Source organism: Staurois parvus, unplaced genomic scaffold (assembly GCF_062004578.1).
Source record: "Staurois parvus isolate SC_StPar_1 unplaced genomic scaffold, SC_StPar_1.0 ptg000380l, whole genome shotgun sequence".
NCBI classification, from domain to species: domain Eukaryota; kingdom Metazoa; phylum Chordata; class Amphibia; order Anura; family Ranidae; genus Staurois; species Staurois parvus.
Window position 1 is genome coordinate 815,323 of NW_028318176.1, and position 27,353 is coordinate 842,675.

Consider the following 27,353-nt stretch of genomic DNA (forward strand, 5'->3'; position numbering starts at 1 on the left):
CAGCTCTCACAGCATTTCTCAATGGCTGCAAGAATGCAGCCAGAGAGAAGGAGAAATGATTGCTTTTACAGCCTTTATGGGTGTAAAAGCAATCAGTGTAAAAATATAATCTTCATCACCCCCCACAAGTAGTGCAGTGTCACTATGGTGAGACTGCACTGCTAGGGTGACAGTATGTTAAAAAACAAATCTAATATAAAAAAAAAAATTAAAATTATTTAGAAAAATTATAATTTTTGGTTATCAACTAATTTGGGTTTTTTTTTTTTTTTGTACTACAAATATAGCTGAATACATTTTGGCCAAGATTTATGAACAAAGATTATTTATTTGCAAAATTTGATAAGAAAAAACACTTTTTTTTTCAAAATGTTTGGACTTTTTCATTTATATAGCAAAAAATTAAAAATCTCAGTGGTGAATAAATACCACCAAAATAAAATTTTATCTGTCTCAAAAAATGCTAAATGCATATGGGTACAGTGTTGCATGACCGCGCAATTGTCATTCAAAGTGTGATAGCACTGAAAGCTGAAAATTGGCCTGGACAGGAAGGTGGTAAAAGTGTCCGGACTTTAAGTAGTTAAGGTGGATTCCTGCTTCCACCTTAGGCTCCGTTCACACCTATGCAGTTTGCTTTTTGTCTGGTTTGCAGGACTTTTCCCAGTTCGTTTTGCATTTTGTTCAGCTTTTTTTTTTGTTAAAGTGGAATTTTTTTCATTGCTGTGCAGAATAAAAATGCAGTACCATGCATTCCAGCAGCTTCTCCATTGACCTCTATTGTAGCAAAAACGCTGCTTTTTGCTTTTAAAAAAGTCCCTGACCCTTCCCAAATACGCAGCAGTTCAAAAAAGCATAGATGTGAACATGTTCCATAGGAAACCATGTTAAAATGGACTGTAGTGCGTTTCTGCAAAAAAGTGCTAAAAACGCATTGGTGTGAACAGAGCCTCAAATCAGAACATCATACTACCCTCTCTGTGCCCCGATCCCAAATCTACATTGTTCAGATGCAGTACGCACAGTGCACATTCTATTTGTCCTGCCTACAGGCCCTTGCAAGGGCTGTCCTGCATCTTGTTCCACCATCTCTGGATTAAGCAGGTTATCACTAAGGCTTAATCCTTGAAGGATAGGACTCCTTCCTTCCATGTTAAGGCTCACTTGATTCGTTCAGTCAGTGCCTTTTGGGCTTCTCAGCACCAGGCGTTCATTATTTACAAGGCCCTACATTGTCCTCCGTTCACACCTTTGTATAGTTTTATCAGGCGACACTTCATGCCTCTGTGGATGCCAGTTTCAGCCATCATGTGCTTCAAGCTGCTTTTTGAGTTTTGTAAGCTGATTCCCTTGTTGAAGCCTTTTGGCATTTTAGCTGTGTTGCCCACTTCTCAATTGTTTTGCTTCGGGACATCCCATGGTCAAGACATATAGGAGTCCCGTGCTGGACAATTAAGAAATATGCATTTTTGACTTGCCTATAAAATCTTTTTCATGCAATAAAAGAACCCTTCCCGAGATGCCCTTTTCTTCTGATTGCTTGCTAAAAAACTGAGACTTGTTGGGAGTGGGTGAGGTTGTATGGACTGTCCTACCTGTTGTGTTTGCTAGTGTCCTTACCTGAAGGTGGCAGCAAAAAATCCACAATCAATACTTAAAGCTCTGTACTTTACTCCAAGAAAAGCATTTTCCAGATAAGTACAAAATCTTTATTTTAAGGCTCTCTGCAGCACAAAGTATGAAATAATCCAAAATCTGACAGGGCACAATGAAACTTTCTGGAAAATATAACAACTGCCATGACAGTGCATTGACCCAGAGGCCAGTTAAAGTGAAGTGTGCTTAAGTTCGATTCTCCCCCGTCTCCCACTGGTATGCACTTACACTGGACTATAAAAGGAAGTGTTCCCAGGGCACACTTGTGTGCTAACCAGATGAGTGATCCATGCAGTAAATTGTTGTCAATGGAGAGTTCTGTGCTCCAGCCCAGTTTGCACTCACGCTGAAACAAACTATCAGTCCACGTTACAATGTATGGGTCCACCTCTCTAAATGGTTAGAGGCATGGTATGCTTAACCGATCCCGGGCATAGTTCAAAGCACTCACAGTACACAAATGAACTGACCCCAAGGGGGTGAACCATGCCTGAGACTGGCTAAAACTGTCAGTGTGAGGGCACCCTAAAATGTAGTGCTAGTATATATAAAAGGCAGAACTTTTTATTTTTTTTAGTTTTGGATAGAGTGGAGAGGGATTAGAACACCTGCCAGATTTTTATTGCTGTCTGTGCCCCATCAGGGAGATTCATCCTCTCTATTTATCATGTTTACTGTTATCATAGAAAGTGAAAGAAAAAAAATTCCCAATTGTTTGGTTGTCACCAGAACAGCAATAGAGGGAATATCTTCAAATGGGGACACTAGTTCTGGGAACATTGGTGACAACCAGGGATTCCCTCACTTTGGAGGTATTCCCCATCACTTCCTTTTTTGTCTCTGGGACAGGAATTGAAGGGAAATCTTCACAATGGAAAAGAGATTGCAAAAAAAACAAAACCCAGCAGGGGTTATAACTCTCATTTACTCTATCCAAAATTGCTAAAAAGGGTTTGGCTTATAGCTCTGCTTTAGCACAGTTGCAAGTCTAAATAAATCATTTAAGCATTTGAGTTGGTGCGTGTCAATATCTGTTTTAATGTGTCATGTTGATGTACATGCTTTTAATGTGTTACATGTCTGTGCTCATCCTGCTTTAACCAGTTGCTGACCACCTACTGCAGTTTTACCGCTGCAGAGAAGCCCCACTGCGCAAGATCACGTACATGTACATGATCTGGCATTTCAGGGTAAGGGGCGCGCCCACTGCCCCTTCAGTGCTGTCCTTTGCAGCGCAAGCTGATCATCAGGTCCTGGCCAATGATTTATGGCCAGGCCTGCTGATTGGCTTAGCGAAAGACAGTTCAGAGCCCTTTACTAAGAACACAGGGCTCTGAACGGAGAGCAGCAACGTGCCTGTTTTTCTCCCTGCTTTGCAGGGAGAAAAAACAAACACATCGCTTAGGAAAAGCAGCCCATATTACACATTGATAGGCACACCGTTAACTCGTTGATTGCCATTAGATATAAACCTCTTCTCAGCTAGCATCATTATTAAAGTGATATCGTATATTATTGGCACGGATCATTGTAGTAGTGTCACTGGTGATGTCAGTCAGTTCCCACTTAGTGTCAGATTGCCCTCCACACTATCACATTCCTACTATAATCAGCATTACCAGTATTGTGTCTATAACTGCCTAAATTCCATTATATATACCATAGTTTGTAGGTGCTGTAACTTTCACACAAACCAATCAATATACACTTATTGGGATTTTTATTTTACCAAAGACATGTAGCAGAAAACAGTTTGGCCTAAATTTATTAGAAATTTGATTTTTTTTTATTGGATAGGTTTTATAGCAGAAAGTAAAAAATTGTTGTTCTTCAAAATTTTTAGTCTTTTTTCGTTTGTATAATAAAAAATGAAAAACCCAGTGGTGATCAAATACCACCAAAAGACAGCTCTATTTGTGGGAAAAACCTGTGAGGAGAGTGCTGGATCGCCTACAGGCTCACGCAAGTGCCAATACCAATCATCAGTATTGGGTTCTATAAATAAACAAATTATAACTGTTTTACCATGGTGGGTAAAACTTAAAAAAAAAAAAAAGTTTCTCTGAAAAAAAAAAATCTTCAAATCAATGAATACTTAATTTCAAGAGTTTGCAAATAACAAAGCAGATCCGAAGTCATGTTTATCTGTTGAACTATAGAGCGAACGTCTTTTAACATACGACCAAGTTCATGTTTCATGACATTATTCAGCTCCTGTATAGTCCTACACTTTGGAAAGGAAGAAGGAAGACACTCCTGCTTGCCGCAACAGCCTTGGCCTGCAGCACGAGTCATTACTGGGCTCATGTGTATGGTTGCTGAGTCCCATGTCATCCATACAGCTTGATAACTCAGAGGGATGAACAACCTGGTGAACAGAAGACAGGCCCTGGACAATTTGGTCCTCGTATTGGCAGACAGGAGCTCACCAAGTCGTGTATTCACCGCGGGATCCGAATTGTGAACTTGACACCATGTGACCAGAGCACTGAAAAGCAAAAATCAGTATTACTATAGTTCATACAGTGATCACTATATAGGGTCTCATTTATTAAAGTGGCTGTGGGCAGAATGGTCGCACAAATACTTTTTGCCAGCATGACAACGGAAGGCTGTTATAGGTCAAAAATAACTGTGCCAGACAATTCACCCTCAGACACATATTATTGAGGTGCAGTTTATTTTGCAGCATTCAAATCATAAAAATGAACTGAATATCTCTATGCATTTCAAATTAGGTTTCAATATCCAATTACTTTTCAAAGTATTTCTTGCATAAAGGGACAAGTCTATGTGAAACAGCCTATGACAGCATAGTCTGATTAACATTTATACAGGCAAAGAAATTTGCAGTGCTGCATTTAAAGGGGAATTTTGCTCTCTTAATCAACCATTACTATTTTTAATCCTTACGATAGGAAAAGTATCTCATATTTACTTGTTTTGAACATTTCTTCAGTTACTTCCTGGTTTCCAGGCCTAGGCAAAATGGTGTCATACATACCATGAATCTTCAGAAGGGGAGAGAGGTTTTCTCAGCTAAATGCATCCTCCTGCCTGCTGGCCTGAGCCAAGGGCAGATGGATTTCAGGAAGTAAATGCTACATTAATTATCTGCCCTTACTCAAGATGGCCACAGCCACAAATGCTAAGAGGTGTTTTTATCAGTGATTTCTCAGCAAAATAAAGCATAGAGACATGGATGGATGGGGGAGTTTGCTTTGAATATTAAAAATGAATTAATAGCATTTTTGGCTTTTGGCAGTGTAGTTCTGCTTTAAATCTCAGTTCTCTGACCTATGTTCATTCAACATGAACCCCTTAATAAGACAATGCAGATCAAGCAAGCATGCCTTCCTATCAATATCAGATACAGCATACCTTCTCTTTTTTCATACCCCTGGAGTCCTTTCAGCAGAATCTTGCACATCTACTGACCTGGCGCCCAAGTTCAGTGCTGTGAAGCATGCACTTTGTTAGAAGCTTTCCTTAACCTAATATCTAATATCTTCTTATTAACAGTACTAACATAAGTATGAATGAGTTGGATCTTAATAGAATAATTGAGTTATTATATTTATATTTGTTCTAGATTGGGAAAAGTAAGTAATTAGACTTCATAGTCTGTGAATATACATATGAACATATATCTTGGGTTTTCTTTACATTCTAGCCACACATGTGGTAGCAATTGGTCTATCCATCCTCCCCCATCTATGTAAGGGATTATGTTTCACTAACTAGAGAATTGTAAAAATATATTTCATACATGCTAGGTTTGTACTGTAATATTTCTTGATTGCGATATTTATATATGAGATAACTCTTGTTAAGATTATTTTTAGGAAAATATATATATATATATATACACACATATATGTGTGTGTGTAATACATCTAATTTACTCTGATTGATGGAATGTCTAGGCCTTCTTAGGTTACACTCAGACTTTAGGAGAAGTAGACTGGAGGTTTGTTATATATACACATCTGTTTCCAATTATCTTGGTGGGACTACAAGGAGAAGATCAGCCCATTTTTAGGAGATGGTGGGGGCTGGATTGCTCTTTTAAGAGTAGAACAAAGACTTTTTAAAGGACACTCTTTGCTAGAAGCCTCACACACTACACACACATATACATATATACAATCTTATTATCAAGAACTTAACTATATTTTTTGGACATTATTTAAACATTCTGTATGCCAATATTTTATTTCTAATTTTATGCAACATTATTATTACATCATCTTTTTGAGTTTATGCAAGAAGTGGAAGGACTTTCTATCTGAACATTTCTCATCAATACAAGTTAATAAAATATCGAGACAATACGATATTTTACACACTTTAATAAACAAAAAGTGAAGAGTACACCGTAGGATGCAGAAGAGCCATGACAGATCATTTGACTGCAAGCTGGGAAAAGGAATTCAGCGGTTCTTGGGATGGGGAGCAGCTGCTTTTACAAGGTAAGGCTTTCTGGAAAAAAAAATAACTCTTCCATGACCTCAATATGTCTCTCAGCAGATAGCTTAGCGTGTCTACTTTCTGAAAAGGGGTCATTTGGGGGTGTTTGTACAATCCTGGTATTTTAGCACCTCAAGAAATGTGATGGGCAGTCAGAAAGTAAAAGCTACGTAAATTCCATTATTTATACCATAGTTTGTAGACGCTATAACTTTCACACAAAGCAATCAATATACACTTATTGGGATTTTTTATTACCAAAAACATGTAGCAGAATACATTTTGGCCTAAATTTATGACGAAGTTTGAGTTTTTTGGATATTTTTTATAACAGAAATGAGAAAATATATATTTTTTTTTTATTAAAAAAGGTGATCAAATACCACTGAAAGAAAGCTCTATTTGTGTGAAAAAAGGAATTAAATTTCATTTATGTACTGTATTGCACGACCGCGCAATTCTCAGTTAAACTAGTGCAGCGCTATATAGCAAAAATTTGTCATAAATCCCATTATCTATACCATAGTTTGTAGACGCTATAACTTTCACACAAAGCAATCAATATACACTTATTGGGATTTTTTTTTTACCAAAAACATGTAGCAGAATACATTTTGGCCTAAATTTTATTTGAGTTTACTATATATTTTTTATATATTTTTTATAGCCACAAGTTAAAAATATAATTTTTCTTCAAAAGTTTTAGTCTTTTTTTGTTTATAGCACTAAAAATAAAAAGCGCACAGGTGATCAAATACCACAGAAGGAAAGCTCTATTTGTGTGAAAAAAGGACATAAATTTTGTTTGGGTACAGCATTGCATGACCGTGCAATTATGAGTTGAAATAGTGCAGCGCAGAATAGCAAAAAGAGGCCTTGTCAGGAAGGGGGGTAAATCCTCTGGAGGGAAAGTGGTTAAAGGTAGATTTTTAAAAAAAATAACAAACATGTTCCATCCTTCCTGGTACCACTACTACCACTAATACTACTATTATTATTGTCATTAGTGAGCATATATATGAGAGGGTACAGACGTTTGGTCTGTTGGATCTGAGGAAGAGGCAAGACCTCGAAACGCGCCAGCTCTTGGAGGTCCAGAGTTCCCATTACAGACGAACACGTAGTGCGGATTGGACACAGTTGTTTTCTCACAATGTGCCTTTGACTGTATTGTCATTTTGTGAGTACAATACCCACTTTTATCATTTAATAAATACCGTATTTGCCGGCTTATAAGACGACCCCCTACTGTTCCTGTTAAAATATAGAGTTTGAGCTATACTCGCCGTATAAGACTACCCCTCTTCCAACACACACCAAATAAAAATGAAAAAACATCAGATTTGATTTCAATATGGTATGCTATTTCAGTATGGTATTCCAATGATGGGGTGCTATTCCTCCCACTGACACCAATGATGGGGCACGATTCCTTGCTCTGACATCAATGATGGGGCGCTATTCCTCCCACTGACACCAATGATGGGGCACTATTCCTCACACTGACACCAATGATGGGGCACTATTCCCCCCACTGACACCTATGATGGGGCACTATTCCTCCCACTGATACCAATGATGAGGCACTACTCCTCCCACTGACACCAATGATGGGGCACAATTCCTCCCACTGACACCAATGATGGGGCACAATTCCTCCCACTGATACCAATGATGGGACACTATTCCTCCCACTGACACCAATGATGGTGCCCCATCGTTAGTGTCAGTGTGTGAGGAATAGTGTCCCATCATTAGTGTCAGTGGGAAGAATAGTGCCCCATCATTAGTCAGTGGGAGGAATAGTGCCCCATCATTGGTGTCAGTGGGAAGAATTGTGCCCCATCATTGGTGTCAGTGGGAGGAATAGTGTCCCAACATTAGTGTCAGTGGGAGGAATAGTGCTCCATCATTGGTATCAGTGGCAGGAATTGCGCCCCATCATTGGTGTGAGTGGGAGGAATAGCGCCCCATCATTGGTGTCAGTGGGAGGAATAGTGCCCCATCATTGGTATCAGTGGCGGGAAAAGTGCCCCATCATTGGTATCAGTGGGGAGAATAGTGCCCCATCATTGGTGTCAGTGGGAGGAATAGTATGCCATCATTAGTGTCAGTAGGAGGAATCGTGCCCCATCATTGGTGTCAGTGGGGAGGAGGAATAGTGCCCCATCGTTGGTGTCAGTGGGGGAGGAACAGTGCCTCATCGTTGGTGTCAGTGTGGAGGAGGAATAGTGCCTCATCGTTGGTGTGAGTGGGGGAGAAATAGTGCCCCATCATTGGTGTCATTGGGGAGGAGGAATAGTGCCCCATCGTTGGTGTCAGTGGGGGAGGAACAGTTCCTCATCGTTGGTGTCAGTGGGGGAGGAACAGTGCCCCATCGTTAGTGTCAGTGGGGGAGAGGAATAGTGCCCAGAGTGTCACAGCATGGTGCTGCTGCACACTTACTGGCCGCTCCCTCACTCGATTTCCGCGGGGCCGCTCGGCTCCGCCTCCTCGCCGGTGATTGGTCGCCTGTGTGCCTTCTCCAGTGCTGGTGCCCAGTCACCGGTGAGGAGGCGGAGCCGAGCGGCCGAACTGAAAGAAGGAGCAGCCGCGCTTCCTGGACCGGATCGTCGTGGGACCGGGACCGGAGCCAGGTAAGGTACAGCAGCCCCCTGCCCGCCCCTGTACTTAGTGTCCCTTCCGCCACTGCGCTGCCCCTCGAAAAAGTGCCGCCCTGACACCGGCTCGCCGTACACCGGCGTATAAGACGACCCCCGACTTTGTCAGAAGATTTTCATGGGTTAAAAAGTCGTCTTATACACCGGCAAATACAGTACATTTTTAAGGTAGTGCCCTAGGCCGGTGCGTCCTCTGTTTCTCTCCACTTAGTATACTTGGACTTTCCCGATCATTTGAGGGCAGCAAGGTGTGCACACCCCAGGAATTTGTGATATGGCCTATTCATATAAAGTCCATCCCTAAAGTCAGGAATATTTGGGTTTGCCATTTCTTCATTATCGTTCTTTTTGTCTGGAGGCTGAACAAAGCTGTGGAAGAAAAGGAATGCTTGGGAAGGGGGCAACTAAGTGAACCTGTTGCTTTTCCTTGCGTGGGTAAAGCACAGGTTCACTTCAAAGCTAAATTCCCGGGACAGGCAAAGATTATCTTAAGGCCTCTTGCACACTGCAGCTTGAAAAAGCTCAGTACAGGGGGAGTTTTCTATGGAGGTAAAATGTAGCCCATTATTTACAATGTGCACATTACATTGGCACGTAATTAAGAGCCGCATATTCCTCAGTAAGCAAAAAATAGGAAAATCTGCATTTTTGGTCAGTAATTTACGCCGCCTGCGCAAACATGCTCACAAATATGCGCAAATCTCTACATATGAGCATAAATATTAATGAATTTTTATTAAGAGTATATTGTACACGCAAATGTGCATACATGTGAATTCACAAATGCGCGCACATATGCGCATAAATACACACGAATATGTGCAAAACAAGCCCCTGAAATTACGTTTAAAAAACCCCAGATGCTCACACATCAGTACCATGTGCAAGAGGCCTAATAGAAGAGGTATTCTTACCTGAATTCTGTGCTTTGTGTATCTTTTCTAGATCTGTGCAGTCAGTTTTGCCTCTGTGCAGAAGCTTCTTGTAATAAACAGTTCCTTTTTGAATTATAATTTTTTCAGCTGTTGTACTCATCAGTCCATTGAGCTACCGAGCGGCATATCTCTCTTATGTATATTACTTGTGAAGATCATCCTATTTTGGTCTGCCATGTTGTTCTTCAAGTACAAGATAAGGCCGTAAATACACAATGCATTAGTGTACATTCAGCATAAAGTATATGTTATCTGTTGCTTCTGTTCCATATACAGTCAGGTCCATAAATATTGGAACATCAACACAATTCTAACATTTTTGGCTCTATACACCACCACAATGGATTTGAAATTAAACTAACAAGATGTGCTTTAACTGCAGACTGTCAGCTTTAATTTGAGGGTATTTACATCCAAATCAGGTGAACGGTGTAGGAATTACAACAGTTTGCATATGTGCCTCCCACTTGTTAAGGGACCAAAAGTAATGGGACAATTGGCTTCTCAGCTGTTCCATGGCCAGGTGTATGTTATTCCCTCATTATCCCAATTACAATGAGCAGATAAAAGGTCCAGAGTTCATTTCAAGTGTGCTATTTGCATTTGGAATCTGTTGCTGTCAACTCTCAAGATGAGATCCAAAGAGCTGTCACTATCAGTGAAGGAAGCCATCATTAGGCTGAAAAAACAAAACAAACCCATCAGAGAGATAGCAAAAACATTAGGTGAGGCCAAAACAACTGTTTGGAACATTCTTAAAAAGAAGGAACGCACCGGTGAGCTCAGCAACACCAAAAGACCCGGAAGACCACGGAAAACAACTGTGGTGGATGACCGAAGAATTCTCTCCCTGGTGAAGAAAACACCCTTCACAATAGTTGGCCAGATCAAGAACACTCTCCAGGAGGTAGGTGTATGTGTGTCAAAGTCACCAATCAAGAGAAGACTTCACCAGAGTGAATACAGAGGGTTCACCACAAGATGGAAACTATTGGTGAGCCTCAAAAACAGGAAGGCCAGATTAGAGTTTGCCAAACAACATCTAAAAAAGCCTTCACAGTTCTGGAACAACATCCTATGGACAGATGAGACCGAGATCAACTTGTACCAGAGTGATGGGAAGAGAAGAGTATGGAGAAGGAAAGGAACTGCTCATGATCCTAAGCATACCACCTCATCAGTGAAGCATGGTGGTGGTAGTGTCATGGCGTGGGCATGTATGGCTGCCAATGGAACTGGTTCTCTTGTATTTATTGATGATGTGACTGCTGACAAAAGCAGCAGGATGAATTCTGAAGTGTTTCGGGAATATTATCTGTTCATATTCAGCCAAATGCTTCACAACTCATTGGACGCCGCTTCACAGTGCAGATGGACAATGACCCAAAGCAGACTGCAAAAGCAACCAAAGAGTTTTTTAAGGGAAAGAAGTGGAATGTTATGCAATGGCCAAGTCAATCACCTGACCTGAATCCAATTGAGAATGCATTTCACTTGCTGAAGACAAAACTGAAGGGAAAATGTCCCAAGAACAAGCAGGAACTGAAGACAGTTGCAGTAGAGGCCTGGCAGAGCATCACCAGGGATGAAACCCAGCGTCTGGTGATGTCTATGCGTTCCAGACTTCAGGCTGTAATTGACTGCAAAGGATTTTCAACCAAGTATTTAAAAAGTGAAAGTTTGATTTATGATTATTATTCTGTCCCATTACTTTTGGTCCCTTAACTAGTGGAAGGCACATATGCAAACTGTTGTAATTCCTACACCGTTCACCTGATTTGGATGTAAATACCCTCAAATTTAAGCTGACAGTCTGCAGTTAAAGCGCATCTTGTTTGTTTAATTTCAAATCCATTGTGGTGGTGTATAGAGCCAAAAATGTTAGAATTGTGTCCATGTCCCAATATTTATGGACCTGACTGTATTTGTGGTTATGTCTGTATGTATTCAGCTATTCAAAGTACCTCAAAAGCCAAATCTTTTTTTCATTTTTGGATAGCATAAGGAATGATTAAAACCCCCAGTGCCGTTTGTGACCACGGGAGTCCTATGGAGGAGATTTCTTTTAACTCCCACCTCACCCCCTCAGTCTCCGCCCGAATCACACACCTACTGAGCGACATAGACTGGATGTCGCTCCACTTCCTTAAGCTGAACCCCTCCAAAACCGAGTTTCTTGTCTTCCCCCCAGCCCGGACACCACCATCCATTGACTTTTCCGTCACATCCAAAAACCCCACCATCAAACCCGCCCCGCAGGCCAGAGTACTTGGTGTCATTCTGGACTCCAACCTATCCTTCCAGCCCCAAGTCCAATCTTTAACAAACTCATGCAGACTCCACCTCTGCAACATCGCCAAAATACGCGCGTTCCTAACTCCAGAAACCACTAAACGGCTCATCCACTCCCACATCATATAACGACTTGACTACTGCAACTCCCTACTCACTGGCCTGCCTCACCGCTGGCTGCCCCGAACTACATCACTGACCTAATATCCAAGTACCAAGTCCTGTGAAAGTGCTCGCTGAGTCCCAGTGTAAATGGTAAGAATGCAAACTAACCAGAAGCGTATTGGAAATACGCATATAAGGTGAAAAATCTTGAAGATTCCCCTCTCACTCTGGTCTGAATGTAAATAGGAGCTGAAGAAGATGAAGATGAAGCGCCCTCATGTGGTGAAAACGAAATCCTACAGGTCAGAGATATCCTAGCAGAGATGTATGGAATAATCCCCTTCTCTGAAGCTGGTACAAGGATCACTCTGTGGCTGCAAAAGTTGAGATAGCTCCTCACAGGAGACACAGGAAAGGGCTCATAGTGTAGTATATCAATTTCACTTTATTCCGAAAAGCATTTAGCAAAGAAAACATGTACGGCGGCGTGGTGTCAACGACGTCCTAGGCTCCACTGACGCGTTTCATGCGCACGCACTTCTTCTAAGGTAGAGTGGTATTTAATCACTGCTGGGGTTTTGATTTTTTGCTAAATTAACAAAAAAAGACCAAAAATTTTGAAAAAAAACCCACATTTTTCTTTGTTTCTGTTATAAAAGTTTACAAATAAATAATTGTTCTTCATAAATTTAGGCCGAGATGAATTCTGCTGCATGTCTTTGGTGAAAATAACCCAAATTAGGATGTATTTTTTAGTTTGTAGGAAAGTTATAGAGTTCACAAACTATGGTATAGATCTGAATATTGATCAATCCTGAAGTACTGACAGCCAATCTAATTTCTTGAGGTCCAAGAATGTCAGAATAGTACAGATATCCCCAAATGACCCCTTTTTGCAGAGTAGACAGTCCGACGTACTTCATAAGAGGCATGGCGAGTTTTTTGAAGTTGTATTTTTTTGTCATAATTTTTCAGAAAATGAAAAAATTAAAAAAATTATTTTTACTATTTTTTTTTTTACATACTGTCACCAGTGCAGTACAGCGTCATCATATAACTGGCATGGCGGTGAACAGGGACACTGACTGGTGACAGTATGAAAAAAAAAAATATATATATTTTTTTATTTTTTTTTATTTTTTTATTATATTTAATTTTTTATTACTTTTTTTTTTTTTTTAAGATTTTTTTTCATATTTTACTACGACCAAAGTAGTACAATGTTACCATAGTAACATTGTACTACTTTGGGGAAGTGATCAGTATTTTTTTTTTTTTTTTTACACAATTTGCTTATAGCAAAGAATTACTTTGCTATAAGCAAGCATTTACCTGAATGAAATCGATTCATTCAGCTTTTTTTTTTTTTTTTTTGTGCTTAGCTGTGATTTGGTCACAGCTAAACACATGACATGTGCATGTGATTAGCTGTGACCATACACAGCTAGGCACTAGTATACAATGGATGGCATCATGAATGAAGCCATCCATTGTATACAACTGTCATGTGACCTGCTGTGATTGGTCACAGCAGGTCACCTGGTACCAGCAACGGGAGCCGGTACTCGGATCTGTCATCGGCCGTGTCCGAGGTCCACGGCCGGTGACAGATCGCACTGCTGCGCCGCTCTGCATTAGCGCAAACTGCGCATGTGCGGGACCACGCCAAATGGCATGCACCCGGAGTGCAGAGACACTTTTGAAGCCGCCAAACGGCCATTGGCCGGGCGGCTAATGGTTAAACTGATCTATGATCCCTGGTATGCGATAAATAGGCCCAACACCATAGTATGAGAAACATCCCCATATCATGATGCTTGCGCATCCATGCTTCACTGTCTTCACAGTGTACTGTGGCTTGAATTCAGTGTTTGGGGGTCGTCTGACAAACTGTCTCCGGCCACTAGACCCAAAAAGAACAATCTTACTTTCATCAGTCCACAAAATGTTGCGTCATTTCTCTTTAGGCCAGTTAATGTGCTCTTTGGCAAATTGTAACCTCTTCAGCACGTCTTTTTTTTCAACAGGTAACTTTAGACCTTCTTTGATCTTCCTGGAGCTGATTGTTGGCTGAGTCCTTGCCATTTTGGCTATCCTTCTATCCATTCGAATGGTAGTTTTTTGCTTTCTTCCACGTCTTTCAGGTTTTGGTTGCCATTTTAAAGCATTTGCGATCATTTTAGCTGAGCAGCCTATCATTTTCTGCACTTCTTTATATTTTTTCCCCTCTCCAATCAACTTTTTATTCAAGGTATGCTGTTCTTCTGAACAATGTCTGGAACGACCCATTTTCCTCAGAATTTCAGAGAGAAATGCACTGTAACCAGCATGTACAACATTTGCTGCCTTCCTTCCTTCCTTAAATAAGGGCAATAATTGCCACCTGTTTTTCAAAGAATGAATGACCTCACTAATAGAACTCCACACTGCTATTATTTTGAACATGCCCCTTTCAATTAGTGATTCAATTACACAGAATCAGCAGCATGCATGTCACGACTGTTGGGTCTGTTGGATTTCTATTACTCTACTACACCTGCTAGTAAATTATTTGCCATGTAGAAATATATTTTCTACCAAAAACAGTGATTGATCAGGTTAGTGATGTCTGACTGCTATTATTTTGAACACAACTGTATGTAAAGCACTGCTGAAATTGATGGCGCTATATAAGTACCTGTAATAAATAACTAAACAAGAGTACCAGTTGGAATATTTTCCCTCTATTTCTATTCTAACAGCAACCCAAAATGTTATATTTTACCTCCCTTCTAATCCCGGTGACAGTGATCACCAAATCAAATAGTATGTTTCTGACCTTATTCCTAATTAAAACAGTCCCGCCAGTATGAAAAACTGGATAAAATCTATGGAGAAAGGGATATATGTAAAGGCTACACATTTGCTGTAAATATACTAACCCATGTGTAGTTTTATGAATTATCCATTTTAGACTTCTTTCCCAAATTTCATACAAGTGATTTATTTTTCCCAGATGATATTTACCAGACTAGCATCAGTGCAATCTCTTTTGTACCTAGTGATTATGAATCTGACCTTTCTATCCCATCTTTTCAAGACATGCTACATGTAGAAAACAACTGCATAACTAATACAAGCAATCATTTGAATAGTATATGAACCTTTTCTTTCCATAAATATGATGCATTAGAATTGAAAAATAAGGACTTGTAAAGACTTGTTAGTAAACTAAAAGCATTTTTATTAAGCAATAATTAGTGCTCTCTGATCTGTATATACAAATATTAACAAATGTGTACACAGTATAAAAAAAAAAAAAAAAAAGACTATAAACGGCTTATTCACACCAGTGTGCGGACCATTGGTTGCTCGAGCATAAAAGATGTACTACTTTTAAAATTCCACAGGAAGCAAGGCACTGGGAACACTATAAAGACTTGTTTACAGTGCTGACATAGATGGCGTCATTGGCCCAAATCTGTTGGGAATCTAGTGCCTATTGGTATACTGCACTTGTGTCAAAGAAACCCTAAAGCAAAGCAGTGAATGTAGGTTAAAGCAACAGATTCACTTTAATACCCCTCTTCCCAGAACAATGAGGATGGGGGGAGAGTCCTTAGCTTTGTGTAAGCTCCACATAGAAACTCCACTCTTAAGTTGGACTCCCTTACCCAACTTCTGGCAGATAAACATACTGACAGGGGAGTGAAAAAAAGTAGTATGTGCAGTTGTGAAGGAAGCATTAACATTACATTGAAATGAATTGATACTCAAACCAATAATAATCATAAACATCAACTGTAAGGTAAATGCGGGCTGCAATGCACTTGCAGCAAGGGTAAGAAATGCAGGGCAAGTACTGTACAGATACAGCAAGAAAAATTAGAAAGAATCCCGGTATAGTAATTACAGTCAATAGCATTTGTTAACAGACGTTCACAGTTAAACAAAAGTCCTCCATATAGGAGGTCATCAAAAATAACCTGACCCAACAATAAATGTCAGTTAACACACACACATGCAAAACATATCTTCGCTCTTGCGTACATCTACTGTAAAGGTCGTTCTTAGTAGCTGTCTTGCAGACTGATTTTGGTTCAACCAATGTTGGAGTTCCTCACAAATCCATGAATTCCTAACTAATATACAGTAAAAAGAAAATTCTTGATTGCCAGAGACTGAAAAGCAAAGCAATGGATGGATAGCAAATGGATATCTCTTCTGCAATTACAGTGGGGAAAATAATTACTGGATCCACTGCAGATTTTGTAAGTTTGCCCACTTACAAAGAAATGAAGGGTCTATCATTTTTATCATAGGTGTATTTTAAAAGGATAGAGACAGAATATCAACCAAAACTCATAAATTGTACACAAGATACAAAGGATGATTATGAGAAAAGTGAGGGATCAGCCCAGAACTACACAGGAGGAACTTGTGAATGATCTCAAGACAGTTCGGACCACAGTCACCAAACAAACCATTGTAACACAATACGCCGCCGTGGATTGAAATCCTGCAGCACCCGCAAGGTCCACCTCCTCAAGAAGGCACATGTACAGTATAGGCCTGTCTGAAGTTTGCCAACGAACATCTAAAGGATTCAGAGAAGGATTGGGAGAAAATGCTATGGTCAGATGAGACCAAAATTGAGCTCTTTGGCATTAACTAAACCCACAGTTTTTGGAGGAAGAAAAATGCTGACTATGATTCTAAGAACATCATCCCTACAGTCAAGCACAGAAGTGGAAACATTATGCTTTGGGGCTGTTTCTCTGCTAAAGGTACAGGCCGACTTTGCCACATTGAAGGGCCAATGGATAGGGCCATGTATTGTAAAATCCTGGATGAGAACCTTCTTTCCTCATCCAGAATACTGAAGATGGGTTGTGGATGGGCCTTCCAGCATGACAATGACCCAAAACCTACCAAGGCAACAACAGAGTGGCTCAAGAAGAAGCACATCAAGGTCATGAAGTGGCCTAGCCAGTCTCCAGACCTTAATCCTGTAGAAAATGTATGGAGGGAGCTGAAACTTTAAGTTGCCAAGCGACAGCCTAGAAACCTTAAGGATTTAGAGAAGATCTGTAGAAAAGTGGACCAAAATCCCTCTTGAGATGTGTGCAAATCTGGTAATCAACTTCTAGAAACGTCTTACCTCTGTGCTTGCCAACAAGGGTTTCTCCACCAAGTATTAAGTCATGTTTTGCTTGGGAATCAAATAATTATTTTACTCACTGAACTGCAACTCCATTTAAAACATTTGTATCATGTGTTTTTTTCTGGATTCTTTGTTGATATTCTGTCTCTCTCATTTAAAATACACCTATGATAAAAATGATAGACCCTTCATTTCTTTGCAAGTGGGCAAAATTACAAACCTTGCAGGGGATTAAATAATTATTTTCCCCACAGTATTAGCAAAAGTTAGTTTCATTGTTATTTATTTAATGTGAAAATTAGACCTTGAGGGTCTATGTTGCAAACATGGCATCTGCCTTATGGAGACTGTATGTGAGATATACTATACAGTATGAGCTTGTATGAAACATTTAAACCCCTGGGAATATTTTCAGCGTGGTGGGATGACATTCTATCTATCTATGGCCAATCTCAACACATCATTACCATGGTACTATCAACATGTCTGAATATACATGTGTAACGGAACCGGAACCCAGACTGCACTGAGTTTTTCCGTTATAGCACAACTTCCCCTGTCCGAACACCATCCACGGACCACGCCCTTGAAATCCCTCAGGAAAAAGACAGCACTCAGCTCTTAAAACAGAAAGCCAACTACTTTTATTGTACACAAACAACATGTATTATACAGAGGGCGGGGAAAGACAACCAGGGACAGGAAACACATCATCAGCCCACCCTATCAGTGGGAAGGGCTACAGTATAGGCAGGAAACACCTCATCACCCCTCCCCATCCAACCAAGACACAGAACAATGGGATGCAGCCATGCGGCAAAGGATATTGACCAACCCCCACACCAATACACAAACAGTACATCCTATAATAGTTGGCTGGACAGGAAGACACAGCACAATGGGAGGTAGCACATGGCAAACAGACAATGGACAGCCATGTGGCCTAGACAAAGGAACACACACTATACACAAGACTGAGACATTCACATACACACCCTGTACCCCTTAACAGGCACAGGGTGGGTTAAACATAATGAGGGGGACATGAGCTGACCAAGCGGTCCCCCCACCCCCAAAAGTCACTCCCGTCATAACATGTATTAGCTGTCAAGCTGCTGATACATTGGGAGTGGGCAGACACAGACCGAAGACTTAAAAAATCAAGCCTCCAAGGTAAAACATCTGGAGGGTGATTATATATTACACTTATACATTCTTCATAGACCTTTATATTAAAACTATAAACAGATCTATCTCTGATTGCTAAAATACAGTCAGGTCCATAAATATTGGGACATCGACACAATTCTAACATTTTTGGCTCTATACACCACCACAATGGATTTGAAATGAAACAAACAAGATGTGCTTTAACTGCAGACTGTCAGCTTTGAGGGTATTTACATCCAAATCAGGTGAACGGTGTAGGAATTACAACAGTTTGCATATGTGCCTCCCACTTGTTAAGGGACCAAAAGTAATGGGACAATTGGCTTCTCAGCTGTTCCATGGCCAGGTGTGTGTTATTCCCTCATTATTTCAATTACAATGAGCAGATAAAAGGTCCAGAGATCATTTCAAGTGTGCTATTTGCATTTGGAATCTGTTGCTGTCAACTCTCAAGATGAGGTCTAAAGAGCTGTCACTATCAGTGAAGCAAGCCATTGTTAGGCTGAAAAAACAAAACAAACTCATCAGAGAGATAGCAAAAACATTAGGCGTGGCCAAAACAACTGTTTGGAACATTCTTAAAAAGAAGGAACGCACCGGTGAGCTCAGCAACACCAAAAGACCACGGAAAACAACTGTGGTGGATGACCAAAGAATTCTTTCCCTGGTGAAGAAAACACTCTTCACAACAGTTGGCCAGATCAAGAACACTCTCCAGGAGGTAGGTGTATGTGTGTCAAGGTCAACAATCAAGAGAAGACTTAACCAGAGTGAATACAGAGGGTTTACCACAAGATATAAACCATTGGTGAGCCTCAAAAACAGGAAGGCCAGATTAGAGTTTGCCAAACAACATCTAAAAAAGCCTTCACAGTTCTGGAACAACATCCTATGGACAGATGAGACCAAGATCAACTTGTACCAGAGTGATGGAAAGAGAAGAGTATGGAGAAGGAAAGGAACTGCTCATGATCCTAAGCATACCACCTCATCAGTGAAGCATGGTGGTGGTAGTGTCATGGCGTGGGCATGTATGGCTGCCAATGGAACTGGTTCTCTTGTATTTATTGATGATGTGACTGCTGATAAAAGCAACAGGATGAATTCTGAAGTGTTTCGGCCAATATTATCTGCTCATATTCACCCAAATGCTTCAGAACTCATTGGACGCCGCTTCACAGTGCAGATGGACAATGACCTAAAGCATACTGCAAAAGCAACCAAAGAGTTTTTTTAAGGGAAAGAAGTGGAATGTTATGCAATGGCCAAGTCAATCACCTGACCTGAATCCGATTTGAGCATGCATTTCACTTGCTGAAGACAAAATTGAAGGGAAAATGCCCCAAGAACAAGCAGGAACTGAAGACAGTTGCAGTAGAGGCCTGGCAGAGCATCACCAGGGATGAAACCCAGCGTCTGGTCAGACTTCAGGCTGTAATTGACTGCAAAGGATTTGAAACCAAGTATTAAAAAGTGAAAGTTTGATTTATGATTATTATTCTGTCCCATTACTTTTGGTCCTTTAAAAAGTGGGAGGCACATATGCAAACTGTTGTAATTCCTACACCGTTCACCTGGTTTGGATGTAAATACCCTCAAATTAAAGCGGACAGTCTGCAGTTAAAGCACATTTTGTTTATTTCATTTCAAATCCATTGTGGTGGTGTATAGAGCCGAAAATGTTAGAATTGTGTCGATGTCCCAATATTTATGGACCTGACTGTATATAACTGTTTATACAGAATTAAGCCATTGAAGAATAAAAATACATCTTAAATAGGAACTATTTTATGTGTTGTCTTAAGGATCTACATTTTCAGAGCATTAAGAGGAACTTCCAAAACTAAAAAGGACACTGTATATAGTAGGACATATATGAATCCTGGAATACACACAAAAATGTACAAGGAGGTGCAGCAAGCCATACCAAAACGTATTGTGTAATTTTGATTGCATGGCATTTTGCAAACTACAAAAAACTGCACAACTTCATTTATATGCTTTAGCACGCATATTCACCAAACAGCTCTAGTATATGGTGTAGATGTAATTGGCACATTTAAATAGTTAGTCTACCTATAACACTTGTTTTACCAGGCAGAATTATAAGCGCCCCAGTTTCTATCCCCGGTTCCAGGCTTTTGCTGCACCTATTACATAAAATGTAACGAGGATAATATAGCTAACTACAGACCTAAGACAGGGCTTCCAGACTTGGCATATAAGGAGTTTTCTACTAAATATTTTTCCAGACACTAATGATTATTGGCTACTAAGAAGTTCTAACCTTCCAAAACAAAAAAAACACATGGAACAATGCGATAAATGTTGCTTTCGGTTCTGGAAACGCCTTGTGGGTGCATTGTGTGCAATTGTGTATCTTACATATACATTCATAGAATGGGGAATAGGTTAAAAATTCAGGGCAGATCTGAGCCGCAACAATCAGGGTAAGCATAGGCACCTGAAGATGTCTAGAACTTTGAGTTGACAAGGTTACATTAAAGCAGGCATGGACACATCTCACCCAGAACTATAAGCCAGCTTTGAAAACCTAGGAGCCAGCACTACACAACCTGCATAGAACTACTGAAAACAGGCAACTTAAACATCAGATAAAAGGAAAAGGTTTGTACTGTTCATTTTGGCTAAAATGCCAGCTCGGTGTGAGAATGTAGCAGCTAATGTGACTGTACTGACACTGCATGAGAAAAACTGAGCCTTTGTCACACTTCTTTTTTTTTTTCGCACACATTGGCATGATTTAGCTTAGTCTAACTCAAGCAACACTGGTTGTCAATACAGTCACATTAGCTGCTACATTCTCACGCAGTGCTGACTTACCAATAGTCCTGGCAATTCAGTACCCACCTCCCCACCAGCATTGCTCTCAATGATCCAGTGAGGGCCACCGCTGGAAACCATGGGACCCTGTAAAGCCTACCTAACAGGTTCCCATCAGACCAATGGCAGCCCCTGCTGGGCCCCCCATTATGGAGCCCAGGCCTGATATCAGAGTACTTCCTGTATCCACCTAAGAACGCATTTGCTGAGCGTTTGGTGGGGAAGGGTTGATGCTCTGCAGCCATTTGGGGTGATAGGCTCTGCACAGTGTAAGTAGTGGGTCCCCCCAACAGACTCTCACTGCTCATTGGCAAATATTGCTGATGCAAAGGAACAAGAAGTCCTAAGAGTGAGCAGCCATCTGAGTCTGATCCCAAAGCAGTATCCAGGACACGTGACACCACCACCTTTACTCTCTAAATGCAACCTTACATCTGGCAGAAACACAGAGAAAGTGTAATTTCTCTTTCTCATAGAAAAAGAAATAAAAAACTGAATGTGTATTCCTCAATGTTTTCCAGGACAGTAAAAGAGCTATAGGACTTCTACGTTGTGTCAGTTGGCTCTATACTCCCTAACCTGCCTAATTATTGCAGTTTAAACAGTTTACACCTCCAGGAGAAATTGTGTATGGCCAGGGATAGAAATCAGAGTAAACCATGCTTGAACAGTCCTTGGTAGTGTGTTTAAGCATGAATTCAATAAATAAAATTAGTTCTGAAAAAAAATCACATGAACTTAGAATATTTTAAATAGGTTTGAGAGAATACATAAAGAAATGTATTATTATTATTATTATTACATCGAGTAATATAGCGCCAAAGGGTTTGCTCAGCGCTGTACAACAGAGGGGGGGGGACAATACATGAAACAGTACAGCAACTACAAACAGCACACGAGGGGTTAGAGGGCCCTACTCTTTCGAGCTTACAATCTAGAAGGGAGGGGATAGTGTTACAGGAGGAAATGGCTGTGGGGGATGGAGTGGTAGGAGGAATGAAGGAGAATGGCTGTTAGGTGAGGGTGGGGTAGGCTTCCCTGAAGAGGTGGGTTTTCAGGGAGCGCCTGAAGGTGAGGAGGGAAGGTGACAGTCTGATGGATTGGGGTAGTGAGTTCCAGAGGATGGGGGAGGACCTGGAGAAGTCTTGCAGTCGTGCGTGGGAGGAGGAGACCAGGGAGCAAGATAGAAGGAGGTCCTGTGAAGAGCGAAGGGTACGGGTAGGGTGGTACCTGGGAATCAGGTTGGTGAGGTAGTTAGGGGCAGTGTTGTGAATGGCTTTGTAGGTCAGAATGAGTAGTTTGAATTTGATGCGTTGGGCAATAGGGATAGGCAGAGGGGGGTGGCAGAGGTGGAGCGGTTGGTGAGGTGGATGAGTCTAGCCGCTGAGTTCAGGATGGTCTGAAGCGGGGAGAGCCTGCACTGGGGTAGGCTGGTGAGGAGGGAGTTGCAGTAGTCAAGGCGTGAGATAATCAGGGAGTGAACGAGTAGCTTAGTGGTGTCTGGGGTAAGGAAGGTACTTATCTTGGTGATGTTGCGAAGGTGGAGCCTGCATGTGTTTGTAAGTGATTTGACATGAGGTTGGAAGGAAAGGTTTGAGTCCAGAATGACGCCAAGGACTTTGGCTTGCGGGGCGGGATTGATGGTGGTGTTGTTGGTAGTGATGGATAGGATGAGGGGCGCAGGCAGGGGGAAAGACGAGAAACTCGGTTTTGGAGAGGTTAAGCTTGAGGAAATGGAGCAACATCCAGGCTGAGATGTCGTTTAGGAGGTGAGTGATGCGGGCGGAGAATGTGGGGGTGAGGTGAGGGGTGGAGAGGTAAATTTGAGTGTCATCGGTGTAGAGGTGGTAGTTGAAGCCGTGGGAGTGTATGAGTTTGCCAAGGGAGGAGGTGTAGATGGAGAAGAGAAGGGGTCCAAGGACGGAGCCCTGGGGGACCCCAACAGAGAGGGGGAGGCAAGGGGAGGTGGCACCGTTGTAGGAAACGCTGAATGAGCGTCGGGATAGGTAAGAGGAGAACCAGGAGAGAGCGGTGTCTCTGATGCCAAGGGAGAGTAGTTTATTAAGGAGTAGGGGGTGGTCAACTGTGTCGAAGGCCGCGGAGAGGTCCAGGAGAAGGAGGACAGAGTAGTTGCCTTTGGCTTTGGCGGTAAGTAGGTCATTGGTGATTTTGAGGAGGGCGGTTTCAGTGGAGTGTAGGGGACGGAAGCCGGACTGTAGTGGATCAAGGAGATTGTTTTCAGTTAGGTGGGCGCTTAGGCGGTCGTAGACTAAGCGCTCAAGGAGCTTGGAAGTGAGTGGCAGCAGGGAGATGGGTCTGAGGTTGTTTGGGTCAGTGGGGTCCAGGGAGGGCTTTTTGAGTATGGGGGTGATGTGCGCATGCTTTAGGGGGGAGGGGAATACGCCGGTAGAGAGGGAGAGATTGAAGATGTGGGTGAGGGAGCAGATGAGGGAAGAGGGGGGTGACCGGAGGAGTTGAGAGGGGATAGGGTCCAGGGGGCAGGTAGTGAGGCGGGCTTCTGAGAATACCCTGGTGACTTCCTCAGTGATAGCAGGGCTGAAGGAGTGCAGTGCTGGGGGGGTTACCGTAAGCGGGGCCTTGGGTGTGGTGGGGGGCAGTGCGGTTGCGAGGTCAGAGGAGGGAAGAGATGAGGGGGAGGCTAGGTGGGGAGGTAGACTGCGAGTTGGCTATGTCCTTACGGATTGCGTCAATCTTGTTGTGGAAATGAGTGGCAATCTCGTGGGCGGTAAGCGAGGTACGAAGTGGAGGAGGGGGGGGGGGGGGAGAGAGTAGGGAGTTGAAGGTGGAGAAGAGTCGGCGAGGGCAGGTGGAGAGGGTGTTGATCAGGTTTACGAAGTAGGCCTGCTTGGTGGCGTGGAGGGAGGAGGTGTAAGTGAGGAAGGCAGATTTGTAGAGGGAGAACGCCCGAGGGGACCTGGCTTTGCGCCATAGTCTCTCCAGTGCGCGACTGCGACGTTTGAGGCATTTAGTATGGTCGTTCTGCTATGGTTGGAGTGGTCTAGGTTTAATGTTGCGTGTGGTTAGGGGTGCCAGAGAGTCTAGGGTAGCTGATAGTGAGTCGTTGTACGTGGTGGTGGCTAGGTCAGGACATGACAGTGGAAGGATGCTGTCGTGTAGGCGGTCGGCAGCCGAGTGGAGGGGGGCCGGGTTCAGGTTGCGGAGGTTGCGGCTGGTGATGGTTTGGCGCTCTGGGGGGGGGGGGAATTAGGGGAAGGGGAGATGGAGAACGTGAGGAGGTGGTGATCGGAGAGAGGGAAGGGGGTGTTAGTGAAATGGTTGAGGGTACAGAGGTGGGAGAAGACGAGGTCCAGAGTGTTCCCATTGATGTGGGTGGAGAATTGAGTGTACTGTGTGAGCGCAAAGGAGGAGGTTAGGTGGAGGAGTTGCGAAGTAGCCGGGTTGTTGTCGTTGATGGGGATATTAAAGTCCCCAAGGATGATGGTCGGTAGCTCAGAGGAGAGGAAAAAGGGAAGCCAGGCGGCGAAGTCATCCAGGAAGCGGGGTATGGATCCGGGAGGCCTGTAGATCACTGCGATCCTTAGGGGGGTGGGGGTGAAGAGCCGGATGCAGTGAGCCTCGAAGGAGGAGAAGGTTAGGGAGGGGGGGTTAGGGAGGACCTGGAAGGTGCTCAGCGGTGATAGGAGCAAGCCGACACCACCACCTCTGTGACCGCTCAGTCTAGGTGAATGGGACCAGACGAGACCTCCATAGGAGAGTGCCGCAGGGGAGGTAGAGTCAGTGGCCTGTACCCAGGTTTCCGTGATGGCTAGGAGGTTGAGGGAGTGGGAGATACAGAGGTCATGGATGGCGGTAAGCTTGTTGCAGACCGAGCGGGCATTAAGGAGTGCAACCAAGAGAGGGAGGATGGATTCGGGGAGGAGGGGCACAAGTATGAGGTTGAGGGGGTTGCGGCGGCTGGCGGGAGCAGGGGGGCCCCTAGAGGAGGGGTGAGGTGGTGAGGGGCCAGGGTTCAGGGAGATGTCCCCAGCAGGAAGGAGAAGGGTGAGGAAGGTGGCATGGGAATGGGAAGTGCCGGAGCGTGTGGGTCTGATAGTGTTGGCACGTGGGTCGACGGGGGAGTGGCGTAGCTGGAGGCGGTGGTGAGTGCCATAGTGGGGAGAGGGGAGAAGTGAAGGGGCAATGTAGAGCTGTTTTAGGGGGGTAGGCGGGTAGAGGGAGGCGAGTTTTGGGATGGAGGAGAGAAAAACGAGGAGGAGTGCAGGTGGCATGTTGGGGTGAGTGGAGTGCTGGTCGGGTCGGTGAAAGGATACAGGTCAGGGCAAGGTGATGTGGAGAGTCTGTATCACCGTGGAGGATTCCATTTGAGTCCTTCTGTAGGGGGGGAGTGAGAGTGGAGGGCAGCAGCTGGCTGGCTGCAGTCTGTGGGTGTAGTATTCTGGCGTCCGTGGGTGATGCGGCACGTCTTCGGTGGGTCCGGTGGTTCGGCGAGCGCAGGGGTCGTAGGGTGCGATGTCTGGGGGTGTTGGTAGGCACGGCGTCTGGTGATGCTGGCGGCTCGGTGACTGGAGATGTTGAGGCCAGGCGTCAGGTACTGAGGGCTCGGCGTCGGGAGGCGTTGAAGGTGCTGAAAGGCACAGCGTCAGGAGGTGTTGAAGGGTCGTCGTCAGGAGGTGGTGTGGACCGACGTCTGGAGGTGGAGTGGGCTAGGCGTTGGTAGGTGCAGTAGGGCTCGGCGTCCGTGGGCGAAGTGAGCCAGTGCATGCGGATGTTGCGGGTCAGCGACTGAGGGTGCTAGGGGCCCAACATCTAAGAGCAGTAGGGCCTGGTGTCAGTGGGTGCTGAAGGTCGCGTGGCAGGCTTGACTCCGCCGGATTGGATAGGGCTCAGGGCTGTGTGGTGGTAGGTGCCCGGCCGCGTGGTACCCGGAGGGGAGCAGGGAGGCAACTCGTAGTGGAGGCTTACCCTCTCGGTGCGGGTGGCGGAGGTCCGGTGACGTCTCGATTCGCTGGGTGGCCTGGAGAGGTCCCTGGTCCGAGGCTGGGTGACGAGTGCTGCAGGGTGCTGGGTGGTCTGAAGCAGCCCCTAGGTGCCGGGTGCAGGTAGCTGGGTGCCCGGCAGCTGGGTGTCCAGAAGTGGTAGCTGGGTGCCCGGCATCTGGGTGCAGGGTGTCCATGGGTGGTAGCTGGGTGCCAGTATCTGGGTGCAGGGTGTTCAGAGGTGGTAGCTGGGTGCCGGTAGCTGGGTGCAGGGTGGCCTGAGGTGGGCCCAGAGCCGATGGGGAGGGCTTAAGGGAGACAGGCAGGCCAGCGGGCTGGGTTGCGGAGCAGCTGGGTGGCGGAGCAGCTGGGTGGCGGAGCAGCGTTCAGTGGGTCTAAGCTGGTTCCTGGTGGTCAGGGATGGACCCAGGGCTGGTGAGGAGGGCCCTGGGGAGGCTGGGAGGTCGGCAGGGATAAATACAGCAGCTACATAAATGGACGTTTACTAAAAGAGAAATTGTGATGCAAGCCAGTCTTGAATCTTGGTTAGTGGGAAAGCCCTTGTGGACACTGCAAACCACAAGTGATAATAACTGCCAAGCGCAGCAGACACTATAGTGACCAAATATTTACATTATGCCAATTTCAACTGAGCTCACAAGCAGTAAACATGTAGACAAAGTTGTATAAAAATCACCATTCCATAGCTGCCTGTCACAAAACAATCTGTTTTTAGGGCGGCATGGGAGCCAGCATTATAATAAACACAAAAGCAAAGGAATATCAGACAGTAGATACCAGCAGAGAATTTGATCTTCCGTTCCACTGAACTATTTCCTTCTAGAGAACAGTGAGAGCACAAAGCGGCTAGAGTCATTACACCGCCAATAGTCAAAGTATGCAGCAGAGTTGTCTTTGATGAAGATGGCTAATTGCAGCCCATGCCTACTTCAGTGTTAAAGGTGGCCACATTAGCCATTTTGCCTTTCAGAACAGCAGCATCTGTGATGTGTTATCAGCTGGATGACTATATCTCATTTTTCCATCTGCTAGATGGGCTGATGAGGATTCATTGCAGTTGTCTCGATTTCATTCATGCCATTAAAACATATCCCTGAGA

The 27,353-nt window shown here is 43.6% G+C and overlaps 2 long non-coding RNA genes across 3 annotated transcripts in view; both read right to left on the reverse strand.

Annotated features, from left to right (window-relative positions):
* LOC149455955 (uncharacterized) overlaps positions 1 to 27,353 on the reverse strand; it is a 305,136-nt gene that overhangs the window by 233,445 nt on the left and 44,338 nt on the right. The window lies entirely within an intron of this gene.
* LOC149455956 (uncharacterized) lies at positions 3,360 to 27,344 on the reverse strand. The gene is made up of 2 exons (XR_016313988.1): positions 27,032 to 27,344; positions 3,360 to 4,144 (listed from the first exon to the last, which is right to left on the reverse strand). It is a non-coding gene; the product is annotated as an uncharacterized LOC149455956 (long non-coding RNA).